Source organism: Peromyscus maniculatus, chromosome 15 (assembly GCF_049852395.1).
Source record: "Peromyscus maniculatus bairdii isolate BWxNUB_F1_BW_parent chromosome 15, HU_Pman_BW_mat_3.1, whole genome shotgun sequence".
NCBI classification, from domain to species: domain Eukaryota; kingdom Metazoa; phylum Chordata; class Mammalia; order Rodentia; family Cricetidae; genus Peromyscus; species Peromyscus maniculatus.
In genome coordinates, this window is record NC_134866.1 from 33,969,743 (window position 1) to 33,977,221 (window position 7,479).

At 41.8% G+C, this 7,479-nt stretch overlaps 1 long non-coding RNA gene across 1 annotated transcript; it reads left to right on the plus strand.

Moving 5' to 3' along the window:
- Positions 1-998: 998 nt before the first annotated feature.
- On the plus strand, positions 999-4,412 carry LOC143268662 (uncharacterized). The gene is made up of 2 exons (XR_013044720.1): positions 999-1,552; positions 3,961-4,412. It is a non-coding gene; the product is annotated as an uncharacterized LOC143268662 (long non-coding RNA).
- Positions 4,413-7,479: the final 3,067 nt, after the last annotated feature.

Sequence of the window (7,479 nt, forward strand, 5' to 3'; positions counted from 1 at the left end):
AGTCACAGTTGTAAAGAAAAGAATCATGCACGGTCCAGTTGTAAGCCTCTGTCACAAACATTCTGCATTTCAATTGTTTTGTATTTATTTATCTTATTTATTCTTTGTGTCTTTCATATCATCATGCCTCCCAATCATACCCATCTCCTACCACACCCCAAAATAAAACAAAGTAAAATTTAAGAAAAAAAAGATAGGGGGAGGAATAAGGGGAAAATCTCATCATGGAAGCTGCAGTGTGACACAGTGAGTCATTCAGTAAACCCCTTTATCCATGTATTTTTACATGTGGGCATTGATTGAAAAGAATCACTGGTCTGCTTCAAGGCCCCTGGTCTCTACTGCACTATCGATGCTGGACCCTCACTGGGACTCTTCCTGAACATCCTGTTGCTTTCCTGTGTCATAGAAATCCTGCAGCCCTGGGTCCACAGGACTGACCCCCCCCAACACACCTCCCCCATCCTGTGCTCCAGCAGATCACAGATGAGGTGGATGTTGGGGTAGATCTGGGCCTGGGTAGCTGCAGGGTTGGTCAACCCACTACCTCTCCCCTGTCTTCACCACCAGGATGGGCTCTCCATCATTGCCCTGGCTAGTTCACCCCTTGGAACAATGAACAAAGGAGTGGTGGCCAGTTCTCCTACTTTCAAATGCTCAGAGTTGGTTCTCCCACACCCTTCAGGGCAGGCTATACCATGTTGCCCAGGCAAGGTGTAGGGTCCATTCTCCCGAGTGCTGCAGCTGATGAGGGACAGGGACTGCGCTCCTGCTCTTACGGCCTCTGCCTCAGTGCCAACTCTCCTACCTTCCTCAGGCATTGATGGGCATGGAGCAGGAGCGGGGGTCTCTCCCCTCCCCTGCCTATGCTGCCACAAGACAGATGAGTAATAGGAACAGCTCTCCCATGCTCACAACATCAGGGCTGGCTCACCCACACCACCACCAACAGGATGGGCTCTACTGTGCTGCCCAGGTGAGGTGCAGGGCCTGCTCTCCCGAATGTTGCAGCTGGTGGAGGGCAGGGACAGCTCTCCCACTTTTATGACCTCAGGGCCAGCTCCCCCACTGACTCAGGCATTGATAGGGGCAGGGGAGGTCAATTACTTTTAAGGTAAGAAATTCTAAAACATTTTTGCCTAAGTGCCAGATTTCATTTTACTCTATGGAGAAGTAAGATTAAGTGTGCACTCTAAAAACTCTTTCCTGCCCCCAGCTCTTCACAGGATCTCAGGAGAGCTACAATCCTTAAGGAAAGAAGATCTCTTTGAAACACTGACAGAACACCATGTACGTCTTGCCCAATGAAGACAAAGACACCAAGAAACATGACTAACAGCCTAGCCTCAAGTAACAATATGATTTGGAGGGAACCTTTCACCTAAATCCTGATGATTCCAAAAGTCTAGTGGGTGGATAAACCCTGCTGCCTTTTACATCCAGAGATTTATGGAGATAATTGGATCACATCTGTTAATGACTTTGAATCCCATAGAAACGGATGCCAGAGAAATTCCTGACATTGTTAGAGGAATGTCACAAAGGCCAGAAGGTAGAACAATCTCTCAACAGCTATAATTTCAGGGAAATTATCTTCACATGGGTTTCTGTTTACATCACACACACACACACACACACACACACACACACACACACACACACACACACGCCACAGTGGCACCGTAATATTTACCCACCTGCATCCTAATAGCAGACCTGCAAAAGTGAATAGGAAGAAAAGCTGGTGATAATTGTAGCATGCAGCAGTAATTTAGGGAAATGACTGAGTTATTTAATAGAGAATAAACTTGAGAAAGAATAAAATAAAAGCAGACTACATCATCTATATTTGCAAAAATAAAGTTCAGATGACAGCGAGAGCCATGGACTTCTCATGTCTAATCCTGGTCGGGCCTGAGAGCAGTTTCCACAGTTCTAGGGCAGCTCAACACATTCTGGATGCCCTTAAGAAAATGTCTAGCCTTTCTTCTTCCCAGGTGTAAGAGAGTGCCCACCCAGTGTTAGAAGTCCAGAATTAGATTTTTTAAAAAAAAAGAAATCTAAAGGTTTCAATATGACCATGGAGGAAATCTAAAGGTAGATTTCCCCTCCAGGTACTCTCAAGCACAGAATTACCTGGACTTACATAAGGATACATACACCTAACTCAGTTCTCATAACATAGTGGAATGCTATCATTTCTTTCTTCTTTCCTTCATGCTTCTTTATTATTATCTCACTTTCTATCCAAAAGTCAAAAGTCATTTACCTCTCCATATTTTCACTTCTTCACTACCAAAAATTGATGGGGCAAATGGAGATGGGGTACTTTTAAATAATACATGTGCCTCCCACTTCTTCAAGAAACAGAGGAATAACTCCCATCACAACACCCCAGCCATCCGGCAGAGCAGGAGACCAAGGTGAGAGGAGGCTGAAGCCGAGACATCAAAAGCAAGCTACAGCTGTTGCTACAACAAAGAGTGGTTATGGTGTAATCAGAGCCATCCAGGCTCCATAAAATACTTCATTTACCCATAATACTCATTTCAGTTCCTCCCCAGTTTCTTTCCTCTGTCCTCCCTTGGAGATACAGGGGTCAAAGAGACTCACCCATTTAGGGCCCTTAAGCCATTGCTTCCATCTTCCAGACCTACATAAAGAGCATAACACATAAAGTTAGAAGGACTCTAGCATCCTTCCCAACAATAACCAACCATGTGACCTCCACCCTGTCATCAAACCCATACAATGGAGTTTTTGGTCCCTACAAACCTTAACACCCCTTCCGATTTAGGAAATATCTCTAATTTTCTAAAATGTTTGACACTTTTACAACCCCTTCCCTTCTGCCTTCTTATAGCTTTGTATTCCCAACTTCCTGCATATGTAGTCCCCAGGCAGAGGCAGAAGAGTCAAATATTAAGAAGCAACAATTCAACATACAGGCTCTGTGTACTTGAGAACTAATTTTCTCTATTTACTGATCCACGAAATAAGGTGGATAATGTTTCCACTAACTAAATCTCAAATGGGGTCAAAGTGGCCAGAAACCTTGAATACAGAGAAGTAGAAATGGGCTGAGGTCCCTTAAGCAGATAAGCATGCAAATGTTAGTGGTTGTTATTAGCTCTGTCATGTCAATTTAATATGGCCCAAACAGAAACTCTCTTCTTGATGTAACTCCTGTCTCCTGCCTTTCCTTTTGTATTGCAACAGTAATTCTAGCCCAATAACTAATATTTGAAGCTCTTTTGGGGACTTTTCTCCCCTTCATCTTCCATTCTATTCTGAAGATACACAATGCAGCATTTCAAGGTTTTAGACTTCCTTCTACCCTGTGTTCTTGTATCTATTCCCATGGCTTCTACACAAACCTTCCAACCTCATGCTTGAGTCATTGCAGCAGCCTATTTATTAAAGCCTTATCATCATATTTTATCAACTCGAAGAAGCCCGGCCCTTACATTAAACATCACAAAATATTACTTTTTGAATAAAGTTTAGTAAGGCTTAAAAAAAAATCAGCGGCCTCTGATCAACTTTGAGATGACACAAGCTTTCTAAATCCTTCAAAACATTGCCTTCTGTCCATGAGCTGGCCTGAATGTAGAGTGTGTAGAAAGGTGTCCATTCTCACCAAAATGGTTCTGAATTCTCCAAACACTGAAGACCCCTTTGTGTCATTGGCATCACCTGAAAAGTGCTTGTGCTTCTAGAGACAAGGACAATATGATCGGTATTTTTTAACCAAATCAGAGTATTCAAATGCACTTGCAGGGTTGAGAGCCACTGCATGATACATTCTCCCCGCTATTTCTCTCCCTAGCACACCTGTTATCCTTCATTCCCTGATGCTATCTAGTCTGCCCTGTAGGTTCAGTAATTCTCTCTCTCTCTCTCTCTCTCTCTCTCTCTCTCTCTCTCTCTCTCTCTCTCTCTCTCTCTCTCTTCCTTTAGTTCACCTTTCTCAAGAACTTTACAGTATCATCCATTTGGATCTATTGTTTGTGGCAATAAGAAAGCCAAATGGAAGCTCTATAATTTGGGACCTCTGGTGTATTTTGGAATAAAATGACTAACATGGATCCGTCAAAGGAAACAACTACTACAAAATTCCATCAGTGGGAAGGCGAATCTGCTCCTACTGAAGATGCTAATGGCCATTAGAGAAAGGAATTCAGATTTCCAATTTGGCCCACAAAGCACACATCCTTTCCTTTAATGCTCTATGGGAATGAAGCATTTTATTTCCACAGCCTCTTACAGACTGGAAGGAAGACAAATTTCTTGAGGCTCTGCTGTTGGCTTCTCTGCTCTGAGGCAGCTACCACCACTTGGAGGTCTTACCGCTTTGGTGAGCATATAATGCTGATCCTCTCCTGGTCTTGGAATAAAGCAATCTCTATAGATACAGTCTCCAAGTGACCTAAGGTTATCTGTCTTCACACACAAAATACTGACTTGATCATTTTACTACACTCTTTACTGAATAAAGTAAGTCAGTTGAAATCATTTTTTTTTACCAGTGGAGGTCTTATCCTAAGTTTATAGATTTATGTATTATCATACCGATCCCTGGAAAGGTTTTCACAGTATCTATACTTTATCCTCATGCACATTCAGTGGACATACACAGCGGACAGGAGGAAAAGTGTTAAAAAAAGACTGACAAAGCAATGATAGCCTGTGATGTGCCTGAGCATTACTGGGCATGCCCCACCCACCCTGGCCAAAACAAAGCCTTGCAGTGTATATTCTGAAAGAAAGCCTGAGGGTGACTTCTTATGGATCTATGAGTAGAATACTGACACTCGGTGACAAATATTTCATTCTTTGCTTAATGGTATTGTTTCGTAGATCATTAGCTTTCAGAAGCCTGAAATGAAATGTAGGTGAAGGATGGATCTTCTTGTAGGATGACAAGTGTTTTCCTTACAATGGTTTTGGAAGTGACTGAGGTCTTCAGTGGGAAAATTTCAGTGGCCTTCAAGTGAGTATTCCACAGCAGGCAAAACAGGTATAGTCTTCTCCCCGCCCTGCTCTAACCACAAAACATAAAAATGAAAATCGCTTGATATTGCCCTGGGCATTTGCTTATTATCAGCACCGCATGTTTAAAATGTTCTTGTGACCCCCAAATGCATAGCTATGTCATTGAATATGTTTCGTGAGCCCCAGATAACAAAGACTCACGATTCCCTAGTTATACCCCTCTATAGCTTCATGGACTCTTTCAAAGGACTCATCACATCCCCAAATAAAATATGCTTCATATTTAAGCCAAAGTTAGCTCCCACGTCTAGCAAGCTATCAGAAACATCAATCATAATATTTATTTGTCCTAGTTAATAATTTTCTGATTGCTGAACTTCTGGTGAGTATCCTAATGTATTATTTGATTCCTGCCTCTGCTATTGTTCTTTCTCAAATAAAAATAAAAGATTATAATAATAATCAAAGCTATTTCTATATGCTATTGGATAGCACCTCTCCAAATGCACGTACACCCTTGAGGATTTTTTGCTGGGTCCTCTTTCTCCTTCCCTTTCTCTCTCTCTCTCTGCACCCCATTGTTTAAGGACATTTGAAATGAAAATGAGTCAGCAAGAGTAGCTGCAGCACTTAAGGCAATTTGTGATCTAGTTTATAATTCATGCATTAGGGCCCGAGGGAGCTTAAGTGCTTAACTCCCACTTTATGATGAAAGTATGTGTAATGGCATCTCTCACTCGTATCTGACTCAACTCCTTCGTTGGATCCAAGTCTAACACCTTGAACAAGTTCTCACTCAACACTGATGTCCCCAACATTTCAATCCTTAAGTGGGGAGCTATAATCAAATATTTGTGGATTATCCAAAAGTCCTTATTCCTAGTTCCAAGACAAATCATATCATGCTCTCTCTGCTGGTCTCAAAAAGCAGTACTCTGCTTGGTGTTAAACAGCTTTGGTCATGCTATTGTTTATAAAGGAACTATACAAGGAAAAGAAGGAAGCGGGAAGTAGGGTCTAACACAATGGCACGTGTTTTGATCTTCTAGACTAATAGTCCACTATTGCCCAGATTTTCTCTTTGTGGCTCTGAGACTATCACATCACATGAGATTGTCACATTCTCTCTATGGCTTTTCCACTGGTCATATTAACTACACTTACACATACCCAGCAGTAAATGGTCAACCCAAAATGAACTCAGTGGTATTTTTGTAGACTTTTCATCTCACGTTGCTCTGTTTAGACATTTTTACTTAATGGTGTTTTGCTTTTATATTATGATATACAATTTTGTATCTTTATAGGTTTGTGTGTGTGTATGTGTGCATGTGTAGGTGTGTGCATGTCTATGTATGTGAGTGTGCATGGGGGGGGGTTTGTGTATATGCATGTGTTTTTATGCCTGTGTGCATGTGTCTGTGTACCTGTTTTTTGTGTTTTCTCTCTTTTTCCCCCTTGATTCTGGTTTCTTTGCCTGTTTGTTTTCCAAAGAAAGCAAAAGAGAACACATGGAGCTTGGTGTGTGGGTTGGATCTGGAAGGAGTTGGGGGAATGGAAACTGATCCATTGTATGAAAAAAATATATATATTTCCCCTCACTTTTCCCTCACTTATTCATTGGGAAACTAAGGTCCAAAGAAGCTTAGCAGTAAGTTTATAAGTCTGAAGAAGCCACATATTTTCAGAATTAATCGTAAACTCTCAGAGGTCCATCCTAGCCACCAGAGGAGACAACCTTCACAGGCTAGATCTGCTATCAGTCAAGACCCATAAGTGCATCTCCCTTGGGATTCCACACACCTATGTGTGAGGATATAATTTTTTAATTGCTGAAAGTTGCCCTGAGGATGCTGAGATGTTACCATGTCCATGCTGCAAAGGACCTGCAGCATCCAAGTTCACTAACTCCTGTTAAGCAACTCACATCTATGGTGTGCTGAGAAAAGTTCATTCTGAACTACTTGGATGGTTAAAATGATTCTTTCCTAGAAAAACTGTAACTGATCCTGCCTAGACTTCACTGTCACCAGCTCAGTTTTTGAGAATCAGCCACACATAACACTTGCTGCTCTGGGGAGATACCATGACTGGTGTTCATTGATGCTCAAGTGAAGACCTTCCTCAAATTAGGTTTGGAGAAGACATCTTAATTCCCCCAGATCAAGAACTTCATTTCCTATGGAATACTATTTGTCAGTGAAATGGTTCTGTTTTTGTTGTTGTTGTTGTTGTTGTTGTTGTTGTTGTTGTTGTTTAATTGTGCAGCAGTACAATGCAGAAGGGTGGAGGAGTGTATGCCCATTTGGGCTAACAATAAAAAACATCTGGCAAGCTAGGACCTGTGATGTTAACAATGGGCAAGCATCCTTCTGAGCACTTTCGACAACTATTCCATTTAATCCTGAAGCAATACTAAAAGTAGGCATTGATGCAATCCCATTGCAAAGACAGGGAACTGAGACACAAACACACTAGGTAACT